The sequence below is a fragment of the Lissotriton vulgaris genome, chromosome 9 (genome assembly GCF_964263255.1).
Source record: "Lissotriton vulgaris chromosome 9, aLisVul1.2, whole genome shotgun sequence".
NCBI lineage: Eukaryota > Metazoa > Chordata > Amphibia > Caudata > Salamandridae > Lissotriton > Lissotriton vulgaris.
Window position 1 is genome coordinate 209,230,436 of NC_141697.1, and position 16,137 is coordinate 209,246,572.

The following is a 16,137-nucleotide window of genomic DNA, read 5'->3' on the forward strand; positions in this document are numbered from 1 at the left end:
GACATGCGCATTTGGTTGGCATTCCTGGCAGACTTCAATGGTCGGGTTGTCTGGACGAAGCCGGCAGTGTCCTCCGAAGAGTTGGGGCTGTGGACAGATTCGGCGGGGAGTATAGGCTTTGGCGCCATATTTGGCAATCACTGGTCGGCTCAAACGTGGCCGTCATGGTGGCACGAGGGTGGGCTAACAAGTAACATTGCCTTTCTCGAACTGTTCCCTATTCTGGTGGCTTTGAAAACATGGCCTGAGGGGTTTAGGGATCACTCTGTGGTGTTCTGGTCTGATAACATGACCGTGGTTGAGTGTATCAATAGTCAGGCAGCACGATGCAAATGGATTCTGAGGTTGCTCAAAGAAATTGTTTTACTATGTATGCAATTGAACGTGCTCTTTAGAGCGAGTCTTGTGCCAGGGGTGCTGAATCAGGCTGCTGATGCGCTTTCTCATTTCCGTATGCAGGCCTTCTGGGGTTTTCTGCCCACAGCGAACCCGGTGGCGGCACCATTTCCCGAAGCTCTCTGGTCTCTCGGTGCCCCGAACTACAAAACCTCGTGGGAGAGAGTTTAGCACCCAGGACAAGGAAGGCATATGAAGGGGCGTTCCGTTCCTATTGGTCCTTTTTGGGTTCTGCTAGGGGAGAGCTTTGGGGCCAGGAAGAATTTGTCATAAAGTTTTTACTGTCATTACGCAGGGCAGGCAAATCGGTGGCCACGGCCCAGAGGCATCGGGCCGCCATTTTCTTCATGGCGCGGGCTCATGGTATCCAGGACCCTACAGCGTCTTTCGTGGTACAGAAATGCAAGGGTGACTTTTTACTTATATGTTCCACACATGACATCTCTTTCTTTTCTTAATCAGGTAGATTATCACCACCTTTGCCTTCTGGCATGCTTAATAAATGCTTGTCTGCTCTATCTTCCTCATTGCTAATATTTTCATAGCCTAACTTGCTGTAATGTTGCACTATAAACAATTGTGCCTGCTTGTGCTAGCCTTTTAGCTCCTCATCACGTACTTTAAGGGACTTTAAAAGACCTAGCGTCACTAGTAAATGCCTCTCTGTATCATATGCCCCACTTCCACGTGGCAAGTCCGGACCTGCTCACTAAATTGACAGATGGCTGGTGAATTGATGCAAACATAGGGGAGGAGACATAATCCGATTAAGGCTCTGACTGGTCGGCATTAGTTAATAATTTCTTAATCTGCGAAGGTGCCGGAGGAGCTTTCTCAGTCCTATTTGTAAGTCTGAAGCCTATAATTAACTCATTAACTCAACAGTGGCTGGTGAAGTGATGGGAAGAAAGGGAAGTGCATTGAGCTAATCAAGTCTGACTGGGCAACATTACTTCTCAATCAGCACAGATGCCAGAGCAGCTCCACCCCAAGGGTTTTTATGCAATGCTGCTAGTAAAATGGATGTGCCCATTAACTACATTTACAAAGGGCCGGTGAAATGACACAAAGATGGCAAAGGTGCTTAAAGCCAAACATGGCATTGACAGGCCAGTGGCACTATTTAATTGCCATAGACTTATGTGAATACCACAAAGTGTATCGCAACTACCATGCTTCCCGGCTAGAAGGCCATACAATTGGGAATAGCTACCATGTCTGGCAGATGATCAAATATTTGGTGCCTGTGTTGGCGATTATAGGATATTGCATCAAATCTAGCAGATGGGCTGGAGAAATGGGAACTTCAAGTTAAAATAAAGTAAGAAGAAAGTAAATAGGTTGACAAGGGGGCACAATCATTCGCTTTAGAGAACCCTATTCTGAGTAGTGGCAAGGGGAATTAGATCACTGAATTACAATTACGGTTTCTGGTACATAAATTAATTCACAAAACAAAAAAGCCCAATACATTATATTTTATTCACCAAAGCCTCATATTTCAATCACCTCCTCGTACTAATCCTCAATATCTGGGTTACTTGATAGAGGCAATCTCTAGAACCCTTCATTGCTAATCAAATACAATGTGGTCCATACCTATCAACATTTTGAGTCACCCTTGTGCCATGCAAGGAGGCACAAGGGCAACTCAAAACCTAAATGAGATTTATGAAGCCTCACAAGATCACCTCCCATAGCCCAGCATGGATTGATAAGTCTAAAGTAACATAAGGCAGGGCAAATTGCTCCCTTGCATTACTCTATGGCAGGGAGGTGTTCCATGGGTGGAGCGAGGGTGTTCCCACGCATCCACGTATTGATTTTGGCGCATTCTCAAAATGCTACACCATCCCAGGTGAGGGGTAATCAGGAGAAATATCTTTATTTCTCCATGTTTTTAACTCTTTATAAGTCCCAGTCCCAGCATTGTTGTATGCCGACGAGGCAGTCTTGATGGCCAGAACTCCAATGGCCATGCAAAGTATAGTCACCTCCTTTTCAGATTTCATGACAGGTTTGGATCTAAGGATAAACTGTTCAAAGACCTTTAGCATGACCTGTGGCTTGGGTGCACATAAAAAGAGAAAGGCAATTTTTATTGGTTCTAGCCCAGTTGATTTTACCCTAAAGTTCTCATATTTAGGAGTCTTATTCGACCATACCGGTCTATGGAATAATACAATCAAGACTAGAAAGTTATTGTTCTGCAAATCCATAATGGCCTTAAAAAATTTTTGTAAAAAGATGGACAGAAAACCTACTAATAGTATATAAAGCGACTTGTGGAAAGGGGCGACCACTCGGTCCCCCCGAACGTATGGTGGGGTACCCCGATCCCCCCGGGAAACCATTTTGGGCGGGAGGCGCGTCTCGGCTGGTATGCCCAAAGCGGCGTAGCCGGGGCGCGCTTTTTCCCGCCCAATAAGCATGGGCGAATTTTGCGGATCTCGCGTTCGCGAATTTTGCGGATTTGCGGATTCGCAATCCGCAAAATCCGCGAATTCCCGCGAATTTGCGGATTTTTTTTTTTTTTTGTGTTCGCCCGTGTTTCTGCCAGTTCGCGAGGGTTTTTACAATTTCGCAATTTGCGAACTTACCTGTCGGGTCGCAAGTTTTGCGAACTTGTTGTTTCTACATGTCCAGCCTGTTTGGGACACTCTTCTTCATCACTGCCACTCTCTGTCACCACTGCCACTCTCTGACTACTCATGCCACCCTCTGGCCCACCCATGCCACCCTCTGTTTCATCACCACACCCTCTGGTTGTCCAGTGTACATTATTTTCGGCAAAGCAAAGCACACCTTCCCTGCCTCAAGTGACCTGAATTAATTTGGGGCTGATTAATGTGTCACAGAATATTTTTTTAGCTGGCACCTGCTTCCTTAGTGCGCCCTGATTAGTGATCTTTTGCACTTGCTAAGTGCTTTCATTGTTGCAAAATTAGTTACAACACCTGCCCTGCCCCAACTGACAATAATGAATTAGGGGCTAATTAATGTGTCACTGAAAGAATTTAAAGTTCCAGCCTGGCACCTGCTTGTCTGCTCCTTTAGCTGTAAATCAGGACCTTTGTGGCATACAGTTAAGGTCAGAGCAGGGTCACACAATAGTTGCAAGCAGGCAACCGAATTCTGGAGGGCCCCCTCAGGAAGCAATACAAAGAATCGTTACAAATCATGAGGTTGACCTTTTGCACCTGCTCATTGCTTTTGCTTTTGCTGAAATCGTTTTGCGGTTTTTTTCGCGCTATTCGCGGGGCGCGGCGTCGTGCGAAACCGACCGCGGAAGCCGCCAATTCGTGCGAATGAGCATTTTATTTTTTTGCGGCTTGTTGTTTCGCGAGTTTTTTTGCAGTATTCGCGAGCCGCTTGCAGCGCAACACGCGAATTTACCCCAAGGTCGAGTACGGGCGCGGCCATTTTGTTTGCGTGACGTATTTCCGTTTCCGCCCGCTATGTATAATCTCGCGCAGTAAGCGCATTGCGAGTAGAGGTTCGCACGAGATCGCGCGGGAAATCTAGAGGTTCGCACGAGATCGCGAGGAAAATCTCGCGCGAACTGACTTTCGCGCTCGGAAACGGGCGCCGGCCATCTTGTTTTTCATTCATTTCCTGTGTCTGGGCATGGTGTTTAATCCTCTTGATATCTTTCCCATCCTTTGCTTGTTTTCAGTTTTTTTTTTACGATTTTGCTTCTTATCTATCCCTCTCTTTTCCTAGCTGTATATTTTTGTCTTTTCTGCTATTTTTCTTTACTTTTAAACTACTTTTGTAAACTCTTTTCTTTTCTTCTTCCCTATCCTATTCTTTCTTAATTTTCTACTTCTTCCTACCTTACCTGCCCAGACCATGGTCAAGCCAGGCGCCGTGAAGCTGCCCAGGCACTTGAGGGCCGCAGCGGCGGCGGGGAGTAGTGCTGGACCCAGTGGCAGGACAGCAGGCGTGAGATCGAGGGGGGAGCAGGTGACGCGCCGGGAGATATTCAGCCCGGAGGAAGTGGGCGCGCTGGTCTACTTCGTCCAGCGCCGCCTGCCCAGGACCATCGCGGGAGGCGGCAGGATCGCGGCCGGCGGCTATAACATGCGGGAGCGCCGGAAGCGGTGGGAGAAGGTGTGCTGGGCCATATCCCACCTCTACGGGGTCCAGCGCACCTACAGCCAGGTCACCCATCGCTGGACGGACCTCCTGGACCGCGAGCGCGACCTGCTGGACCAGCTCGGCTTGGAGATCCCCGGGCTTGGTGAGTAGTAGTAGCCATTGGCATTTAATCACTCACTACTATGATGTTTTCTCCTGCTCTGTGTTGTTGTATTGCAAATATTTGTTTTTTACATGGAGCAAGCCAATAATGCCGCTGATGACGATTACATTGTAGTTAAATTATATTTCAAAATCTTCTGTGCATTTCAGGTGCACTGCTCTCCTTCTCAGTGGGGTTGCTACTATGCTTATTTGTTTTCTATTTCGTGGTCTCATTGGCCTGAGTAACTATTATGTATGAGTGTACTTAACAGAACTGCGTAATGCTAGACACTAGGGGGCAGATTACATTTACAAGCCCCTTGCGCCACGTTTACGTTGCCTTGCGTGACGCAACAGCGGCGTAAACGTGCCGCATCCCTGCAAGTCATTTACAGCATGACGCATCTAGGGAGATGCGTCACGTTATAAAGCCATGGGCCTGCACCACAATGGGTGCGTTCCTAGTACGCAGGGTGGGCGGTCCAGCGGCTGTGCGCCTCGCAAAATTGCCTGCGTGAAATCTACAAGATTTAACGCAGGCACTTCTGCGACGCTGCTACGTCAATTCAATTCCTTATGTCTGCTCGAAGCAGGCGAAAGGACTGACACAGCATGTAAAGTATTGGGTGGCCCTGAGCATTACTGGAGTTGCATTGCGTTGGCGACGTGACTCCAGCGATGCGCCGCTCTTACGTGACGAGATGCGTCACGCAAGTGCCTACCCTTGCGCCAGGGCGCGCCGCATTGTAAATGAGGCACATCTGCCGTGTCGCAAGGGTAGTTTTGCGTGACGCATTTGATCTGGCGCATCTCTGGAGATGCGCCAGAACGCGTAAGTAAGTATGCCCCTAAGGGGCAGAATTGCAATTACCGTCGCATCCCTGCAAAGTAGCAGGGATGCGCCATTAATTGTGCGGCCCGCTACCACCACCAAACATGGTGCGCCGTATTTGCAATGCGGCTCCCCATGGGCCCAAAACGTCACCGAAGCTTTACTGCTGGAGTTGCGTCGCAACGATGGCGCAGCTCCATCAATGCTCTGGGGTACCCTATCTCCCCAATGCTGGGTCAAGCCGTACGTCTGCTTCAAGCAGGTGCAGGGTTTGTGTGACGCATCATTGTCCTAAAGGTGACTGATTGATATTTTGTAGATTTCCCTCAGCCACTATTAGGATGTGTTCCAGCGCAGGAATGCCCTCCCTTGCGCCGGAACGCCCCCTGATGGCGCAGGGCTTTATAACGGGATGCATCTCCCAAATGCGTCACGTTGTTATAATATTATACGCCGCACCATGGCGCCCTTTTTTGTTTAGCTGCTGCGTCACAAAAGTCACGCAAGAACGGCGCAAAAGAGCCGCAAGGGCTTAAATCTGCCCCTTCCTTTGTAACCCTGACAATAAGAAAAATAGTGGCGGTGGATTGATAGTTTGACTATTTAAATGACTGGTAATGTAGCAGGCAACTGTTAGTGTTGTCACTGATCTGACTGAAATCACAATGGAGTTTGTCTGTCACTTTGCGTCTTGCCTGCGGACTGCTGCCTGCCAGTCCTAGGTGAACGTTTCAGTACTTTGTTTAGTGAGTTACGTGACTTTCGAAGTCACAGGTCCGCAAATAAATAAAAAGTAACCATAATCAATATAATTTCGCGGAAATATTTTGTTATTGTTCTTTTGAAATGTTTGATTTGGTTGACATTGACAAGCAACAATCATCCATGTTTTCTGTTCTTTCTTTCATGTTGTACGTCAGCTCCCCCCAGGGGCGAGAGGAGGACACAGGAGCAGCAGGCGGCGGATGCTGTTCATCAACAGGGCCAGGATCGGGCAGGCGAGGGCTCCTCTGCTGGCCCCAGTAAGTTTTCATTTTAGACTAGTACCTATTTTTCCTAGCGTTCCTCATTTGAATTTTTTCAAAATTGTCTTTGCTCTTCTTGTAGACTGTATCTAAATTCTTATCCTGCCTCTACTATGACTCCCTGTGGTATTACTAGATTATTCTTATTAGTCTGTCTGTGTAGCTAACTAAGATTGCACGGTTGGCGAAACTCCCATGATTCTAGTCAGCAATAGCTCTATCAACTTAGTGCAGTCCTCTGGGATTGTCCATAATGTCTTTTGAAGTGTTCTATCTGGACTCATGCTTGCAAAAATTGCAAAACCTTTCGTTCAGTCACTCTAGTCTGGAGGACCAAAAAACACAGATTGTATTTAAATTTAAAAGCTTTATTAAAAGTAAACACATTTATTAAAATGAAGTCATAATAAAACTAAACGTTTAACTGATAATGGAAAAGTGGTTAGTGCTGACGATTAATTGAAGACATTTCTTGTGGTCGAGCCGAGCTCTCACCTGGTTTCAACTTGATCTTGTTGTTAGAAGTCCATCTTCTGTCTGTGTGGAGAAAAATGGTGCGTGTTAAAAAATCAGCCTTCATCAGTTGTGCCAAAAAGTGCAGCAAGACAACCTTCCCTGGAAAAAGGGACATTTTTTTTAACTTTAACGTAGACAGTCACAAATTACATTGTTTTCACATGTCTTCATTCCTAGACCAAATACTAGTGACTAGTGAGTGCTTTATTCTAAGATTCTTAAATGTACTTTGTAGGTGGAACATCTGGTGGCGGGGCCAGTGTGGTGGTGGTGCTCGACACGGAGGCGGAGGGCAATTCATCATCAGGGGAGGAGGCGGCGGCGGCGGCTGTGAGAGTTGAGACGGTGGTGGCGGCCAGAGGTAAGCTCTTATATATTCCTTACTTATTGAGATTGAAGACTAGCTGGGAAGGCAAGAATATGAGATGCATGGCTGGGTGAATGATGAAGCAATGATGGGTGGAAGGACAACAGCCTGGGTGGGTGACACAGAAACTGTATGTGTCCATATACCTGGATCATGCTACTATCTGACTCTTAGATAGCATATGTGTATCTAGAGCAGGGGTACTCATAGTACGGCCCGCGGGCCGGTGGTGGCCCGGCAAGCCTTCCTTGGCGGTGCGCAGACCTTGCAGACAATCACTGCTCCCCCGGCCCCCACAGAGCAGAGGCTTTTTTGTATTTCACCTGTTAGCGCCCCTGCATCTCCACTCTGACAATCACTGCTCCCCCGGCCCCCACAGAGCAGAGTGGAGATGCAAGGCCACAAAGAGGTGAAATAGAACAAAGCCTCTGCTCTGTGGGGCCGGGCAAGCAGTGATTGTCAGGGTGGAGAAGCAGGGGCGCTAAAACAAACAAAGCCTCAATAATATGTTAATGGTCTTTTAAAGACCTGTTAAGTACTTTGGTGTTGTTGTCTGTGTGTGCGCGTTGAGGAAGCGGTCTCAACCCGGGCTGAAGGCTGACACAGATAGACACACACACAGTGAGATGACAGAGGGAGAGGGAGGGCAGGAGGGAGAGAGAGATGGAGGGAGGGCAGGAGGGACAGCAGGAGGGAGAGAGATGTATGTAAATGCTGGGTCTGGTGGCTCAGTGGATGAGGGCATCTGCTGCAGGGACCTGTGTGCAACCTCATGGTCACAAGTTATCGTTTTGCTTTAGCCCCGCCCCCTCTGACTCCGCCCCCACCAGTGCGGCCCTCGGCCACAAACTACACTGTAAATGTAGCCCCTGAGAGAAAGTTTGTGAGTACCCATGATCTAGAGAGAGTAGATGGTCAGTGGATGAACTAAGTGTAACTTTGAAGAGCATGTAACACTGCACCCGCACGTCCGTTCCAGTGTAGGAAAGGCAAGGAAAAGAACTTTTAATTTTGTCCAAATACTACCATAAGTAGTAGCAGTAGTTTGTATTGCAAGCACTGCATAGATCCGGTTATTATGGTGGCCACTCCCTACCTCTCTTAATAAGTTTAGTAGTACTCAGTCATTCATGTGTGGATGTATCACTGCCTGTCACTCAATAAAAAGCAAAGCACCTAAAGTCATCCCATATATAAGCAAAAACATCCCATGTGAAGTGATAGATAATCAGATTATTTATCTTCTTCAATTTTCCATTTCTAGTACTCATTTCCACTGTAGGGTGAAAGTTAAATTAATTAAGCAGTAGCCCTTGAGTTGTAACAGAGTATTCTCAGTGCCACCCGTAATAGAAAAGTAAGAGATTCACCACCTGCATGTACTGGACGGGTACAGTAACGCAACGGCAACGCAAGTCTAGGTCACTCCTCATGGCGTGCGTCTCTTTTTCTCGGGTGCAAGTTTACCGCGCTGGCATTATGCCGGCTTGCAGAAAATAACGTACCAATTTTCCAAAACAAGAGACAAGAAGAAGAATAAGACTGGTGTACTTTCATAGTCGACTCCAATGGAAGTCCACAGTGCTCATAGAATTTGTTCCTTAAACTCCCACTAATGTTAGAGCAAGGATGAAGAAGTGTGAGGTTAGATAGATACTGGCCTCAATAGTTATGTAATGCGCTTGCAAGTTGCTAGTTGTACTGCAGCACACATTTCTGCTGAATGATTGAGTTAATCTTAAAGAGCATTGGTTACAGACTATGTCTTTCTTTCTTCATATAGGTTCTCCTTCCAAACGAACAAGGAGGAAGGAGCTGGCTAGAGCGGCCCGGCAACGGAGAATCGAGGCCACTGTTGCGGAATATCGGCGGCTGGTGGCCCTGGAGGACGAGGAAAGTGTGCGGTCGACAACAACGACAACGTCGTCCTCCGTGGCCTCACCGGCTGCCACCGTGACCCAGCACAGTGGTCCACCGAGACTGAGCCGGGCTGCCAAAGGCAAACGCCACCGCCGAGCAGCAAGGCCAACAGCTGCTTCTCACAGGCCTTGCACCTGCAAGGCAGTGAAGGCACGCCTGCGCCGCACTACCCTGATGGTGTCCCGCCTTCAGCAGGAGCTCGCCTTGCTCCGCGAGGAGCATGATGCCCTGGCCCAAAAAGTTAACAGCATCCACCCATAGTGTCCCTTGCCCCTTTTTTAGAGACTTTTGGGGGGTGGGAATTGGGAGTTGGGTTTTTGGGGACTTTTGAAGGACAATCGTTGGGGTTAGGGAGGGTCTTGCAGGAGATTATTTTGTTAGGGATATAAATATACTTTTTCAAACTTTATCTGAGCATACCTGTTTTTTACTGCTTGCCTGGTGGGTGGGGGTTTAACGTTGACTGTTTTCCTGAAAGTTTAGTTCCATTTTCTTCCTTTAAGTGTAAATGCCCAAATGTTTTCAACACTAAGTGCCTCTCACAGACTAAGTGAAGTGAATCCAAGAGTCCTAGGACTTTAGTAGTACTACCTTCAGGCTCTCGTCTCTCGTACTAATACTCCATTATACCCCCAAACCACCAAACGCTTATCTTACCTGTAATTTGTGTTTGAAAGTAGGGCTAGGCCCAGGGCTGGCTCCACGGGAAACACCGAATAACGTTGGCAATCTTGGTCGGATAAAATTTCCTCATAGCGGTGGTAGTAGTGGTGTGACACAGTGGCAGTTGCATGCCTATGAAAAAAAAGAAAATGAAATCTGGTTTGTCCTCCTGAGCAATTCAACGGTACAACTGAGAATATAGCAGGTGACAGAAGTACAGTAGAGCAGTGCCACATTGTAGCCTAACAAATGGTAAAGTATAACTACTAATTCGGTTGAAGTTCTTTCACATTAGCAATGGTTCTTTGTCAAGCAGAGTAAGAATATATCATCGACAACTGTGGAAAGAAAGAATGCGACAGTACAGGGCCTGTGTGGAATTATTGATAACTATATTCAACATAAGGTCTCTGTAGCCAGATACCCGAGAGCCTTGCTGGTCACTATAAATCCATTCACAACAACACTCAATGGGGTTGGTCTGGAAGGTGTCACGTTTACTCCCCGTGATCCAGTCGATGCAAATATGGTTCCACCTCCAAATGTCACCAACACCCAGAAGTGTAAACACAGGGTGTTCGAGGCATTAGGCGAGGGAGAAAAATAACAAACTAAAATAAAAAATGTGGGATGGGTAAAGGTAGGGTCAGCAGGGAAAGGATACCTGTAAGAGAAGACAAGACAGGCATCAGTGAAGTGATGTCCTAACATACAAGGGTACTCTCATATAGTCTCACTAAATAGTCTGCAAGTCTCCCGCCTACTCATGGGAAATGTAGTTTCATAGTACGGTAGGCGCTTAGGGGCTGCGTAACCTGACAGAAGGTATAGTAGATAGAAAAGGAGAAATTGCTTTTTTTCTAGGTGTCCCCTCACTCACCAGGGTTGCCCCTTGGTGACATGCTTCATCATTGGGGCCATCCCAGTCCTCTACGGCCTGGGGCGTGCTGCGACTTGCGAATTACGTAGGAGCACTTACAAATGACTATGTGTGGTGCAGATAGTGGAGTGGACTAAGTGATGTGTTAAGGGATCAATGTAGAAGCCGAGAGAGAGCAAAGAAATGCAGTCACAGTCAGAGAAAAAGGCAAGGGATACTGTATCTATGTGGTTGTAGTGGTCCTGTTGGAAGTGGTAAGTAAGTTGCCCGCAGAAAAAAAATCCTCCTATTAGCGGCACTCCTCCATTGCAGCCGACGCTTCGTCCACCGATGTTGGTCACCAGAAGACACCCTGTCCACTGCCTGCCTGATGCTGAATTGTGGCTCGCTACTGTGAAGCCTGACTCCATCCTTTTTTCCCCATTGCAGAGACTGAAACCCGGCCTGTAATTATTCAACGAAAAACAGGAAGTGATATAATATTACAACACCACTGATAAATAAATATAAGGTATGTAGGCTGTGGAGTGCAAAAAGTCACAATTTGTTTTTCCTAGTAGACAGACAGTACAATGTTTTTGAAAGTGCGTACTCTGAGTCACCTTTTGAAGGATAAGTAAGTATGGGCAAATTAATGTAGCGGATCTTGCCCCTCAAGCTAGGTGTACTGTAAACTGTGTTTTAGAACAAAAATAGATCTTCCTAGCAGTGCTCCCACCCAAAAAACGAGGCCTAGCAGAAAACTGGAGACAAAACTTACTTTGAAAGTAAAAGTAGGCCGAAGTACCCTAATTACCCATTACCCCCCGTGGATTGTATTCAAACCACTTGCAAGCAACCAAGCAAAAGTAGCCATAGCCAGCATCGCTCCAAGACTCGAAATCCCCCCCACTCAAACACATGCAATAGAAATACTGCTAACCCTAACGAACCCTAAGTTAAGAATAGTGGCAAAGGCTTTCTTTAACTATGCCAAATCCCCCCTTTCCCACCATGGATTTTCTTCAAATGACTTGCAACCAAAATTACACATTCTCACGAGTGCTCTAAGACCCCAGAACTCAGTTTGAAAAATCTAGAACACCCCGATACACATGCAATCCTGCTGCTAGGGCTAACCCTAACGAACCCTAAGTTACAAAAAGTGCCAAAACTAAAGGCTTTTCCGCGCGGATTTTGTCCCAACCACTTCTACCCGGTATTAGACCTTCCCAGGAATGCCCCAAGACCCGGCAACCCACCCGCCAAGAAGCATAACACCCCCAAACAGGCCAAAAGCAAAATCTCATACTTGCAATATTTCTGGGCCTTCGGTCCAAACGCGCTGCGTAGCTAGGCCATAAGTCGGGGTTGGCACGACGGATTTCCTGAAAAGCAAATGCAATCAAGATTAGAGTGTCCCAGCAGTGCTCCCAGACCACGAAACTCACCCACAAACACCAGGAAGCCCCCCAAACAGGCCCCCGAAAACGCTACATAGAGCAAAATGTCAGAAATAGCCCAAAAAAAAAATCGGCCTGGATTTTGTCCCAACCACTTCTACCCGGTATTAGACCTTCCCAGGAATGCCCCAAGACCCGGCAACCCACCCGCCAAGAAGCATAACACCCCCAAACAGGCCAAAAGCAAAATCTCATACTTGCAATATTTCTGGGCCTTCGGTCCAAACGCGCTGCGTAGCTAGGCCATAAGTCGGGGTTGGCACGACGGATTTCCTGAAAAGCAAATGCAATCAAGATTAGAGTGTCCCAGCAGTGCTCCCAGACCACGAAACTCACCCGCAAACAGACGGAACCCCCCCTAAGAGCACCTCAAAGGCAAGCAAGTCATCAAAAACACAAAAAAAATTCCGCCTGGGATTTGGTCCAAAACACTTTTATCCGGTATTAGAGCTTCCCAGCAATGGCCCCAGAGCCGTCAACCCAGGAGAAAACGAGTAGAAGACCCCCAAACAGCCAAAGAGCAAAAGTACAAAAATGGGGACTTAGTCACTTTTTCACAAATTTCCCAAATCACTCCGCGCGCGCTCTGCAGCTAGGCCCTAAGTCCCCTCAGCCACCATGGATTTGCTTCAAACCTCTTGCAAAGTAAAGTATATATAGCCAGCAGTGCTCCCACACCACGAAACTCACCCGCAAACACCAGGAAGCCCCCCAAACAGGCCCCCGAAAACGCTACATAGAGCAAAATGTCAGAAATAGCCCAAAAAAAAATCGGCCTGGATTTTGTCCCAACCACTTCTACCCGGTATTAGACCTTCCCAGGAATGCCCCAAGACCCGGCAACCCACCCGCCAAGAAGCATAACACCCCCAAACAGGCCAAAAGCAAAATCTCATACTTGCAATATTTCTGGGCCTTCGGTCCAAACGCGCTGCGTAGCTAGGCCATAAGTCGGGGTTGGCACGACGGATTTCCTGAAAAGCAAATGCAATCAAGATTAGAGTGTCCCAGCAGTGCTCCCAGACCACGAAACTCACCCGCAAACACCAGCAAGCCCCCCAAACAGGCCCCCGAAAACGCTACATAGAGCAAAATGTCTGAAATAGCCCAAAAAAAATCGGCCTGGATTTTGTCCCAACCACTTCTACCCGGTATTAGACCTTCCCAGGAATGCCCCAAGACCCGGCAACCCACCCGCCAAGAAGCATAACACCCCCAAACAGGCCAAAAGCAAAATCTCATACTTGCAATATTTCTGGGCCTTCGGTCCAAACGCGCTGCGTAGCTAGGCCATAAGTCGGGGTTGGCACGACGGATTTCCTGAAAAGCAAATGCAATCAAGATTAGAGTGTCCCAGCAGTGCTCCCAGACCACGAAACTCACCCGCAAACACCAGGAAGCCCCCCAAACAGGCCCCCGAAAACGCTACATAGAGCAAAATGTCTGAAATAGCCCAAAAAAAATCGGCCTGGATTTTGTCCCAACCACTTCTACCCGGTATTAGACCTTCCCAGGAATGCCCCAAGACCCGGCAACCCACCCGCCAAGAAGCATAACACCCCCAAACAGGCCAAAAGCAAAATCTCATACTTGCAATATTTCTGGGCCTTCGGTCCAAACGCGCTGCGTAGCTAGGCCATAAGTCGGGGTTGGCACGACGGATTTCCTGAAAAGCAAATGCAATCAAGATTAGAGTGTCCCAGCAGTGCTCCCAGACCACGAAACTCACCCGCAAACACCAGGAAGCCCCCCAAACAGGCCCCCGAAAACGCTACATAGAGCAAAATGTCTGAAATAGCCCAAAAAAAATCGGCCTGGATTTTGTCCCAACCACTTCTACCCGGTATTAGACCTTCCCAGGAATGCCCCAAGACCCGGCAACCCACCCGCCAAGAAGCATAACACCCCCAAACAGGCCAAAAGCAAAATCTCATACTTGCAATATTTCTGGGCCTTCGGTCCAAACGCGCTGCGTAGCTAGGCCATAAGTCGGGGTTGGCACGACGGATTTCCTGAAAAGCAAATGCAATCAAGATTAGAGTGTCCCAGCAATGCTCTCAGACCATGAAACTCACCCACAAACAGACGGAACCCCCCCTAAGAGCACCTCAAAGGCAAGCAAGTCATCAAAAACACAAAAAAATTTCCGCCTCGGATTTGGCACAAACCACTTTTAGTGCTTCCCAGCAATGGCCCCAGACCCGTCAACTCACCTGCAAAGAGGTAGAACAACACCCCCACAAGTGCTGAGTCTTTCTTCATTGGGCGTAAACCAGCCCTCTGCTTTGATGGAAATAGGAGTCTGGAGGAGGAGGATAGAGGAGCATGTTCTTCTGAACTTGTGAACCTGAGGAATGCAGACTGCGGCACCTTCAAATAAATTAGCAAACAAGTGAAGACAGTTCTGCTGATGGGCTTGTCTTTGTGATAATCTGATTAAAGTTTGAATTATATTAACTGTGCACAACAAAGAAAGACAGACACACAGGAATAAAAGTGAATAAGGATGAAAAAGAAAGTTATTGATTCGTTGTCTCATTTTCAGGGCTCGAAGTCGGAATCACGGTCCAGGAATAAGAATAAGGCTTCGTCATCATACTCTGCGAATTCAGCCCGGGTGAGGTCAGTGCCACCTGACAGAGTAGAAATTCCCTCATCTATGGTGCTGGCCACCTCCTCTTCATCCGGCACGCTCTCTCGTACTCTTATATCTGGTGGTATGAGGTGCTGATTCATCTTGATCATTGTTAACCTCTCCACATTTTTGGGCGAGAGGCGGCTCCGTTTGGGAGTTACAATCCCACCAGCCGCACTGAAAACCCGTTCAGAAGACACACTTGCGAGTGGGCAAGACAAGTAGTTTAAAGCCAGGTTGGTGAGCTGTGGCCACAATTCTTTTTTCCCATGCCAATACGCCAATGGGTCAGAATTAACATAGACCTCTGTGGAGTCATTCAGATAGTCCTTCACCATCGACTCAAGGTCCTCCTCCAAGGTTCCTCCACTTTGCGTAGCTCTTGCTGTGCCTCTGGCCTTTTGAGAACCAAACCCACGCAGAGCTAGCCAATCCTCTTCAGCCTCCAATGTTTCTGCTGTCTTTCGTGCAGATGATGCGGTTGCCGGTGTCTTTAACGGCTGAGAGGTCACTTGTGCCACAGCCACAGGTGCAGAAGTGGATTGTTTTGACTGGGGATGGCCTGCTGATGTACTGCCATTTCCTTCAATTTCCAGCCGTTCTGTTTCAAACTTCTTGGCTGACAAGGCTAGCCAACGTTTGTACTTTGTAACATCTTCATCAGCAAAAGGAAAGAATGCTCTGCCTGCCAGCGCCTTTTTGTAGCGTGGATCCAGAATAGTAGCACAAATGTAATGCTGTTCTGAGTGGATCTTTTGAAGACGTTCATCACCTTGTAGGAGCTCTAATAATTGCTCAGCCAGAAGCAAAGAAGAGTCTTTCTTTTTGTCATCTTTTCGAAACACAGAACACACCTCCTTCAGTTGGTCCTCCAGCATGTACAACAATGGGATAGCTTTTCCCAAATTAGAGTCCTCCTTGCTGACTGCACGCGTGAAGACCTCAAAAGGACGAAGCATGCGTGTTAGGCTTTCAACTATGTTCCATTGCGGCCCACCCATCCTCAGCTCCTCTATACCCTCTTTCAAGAAATATTGATCGAGTTGCGTATACTGCTCATACAGACGCTCAAGCATGTAGAAGGTTGAGTTCCAACGTGTTACCACCTCCTGGATGAGTGCTTTCACTGGCATTTGACATTGATATAGCATGCTCCTCAGCTGCTTGCGGGCCTTAAAAGAATGCCTGAAATGCTTGCAAATTTTTCGGCAGTTCT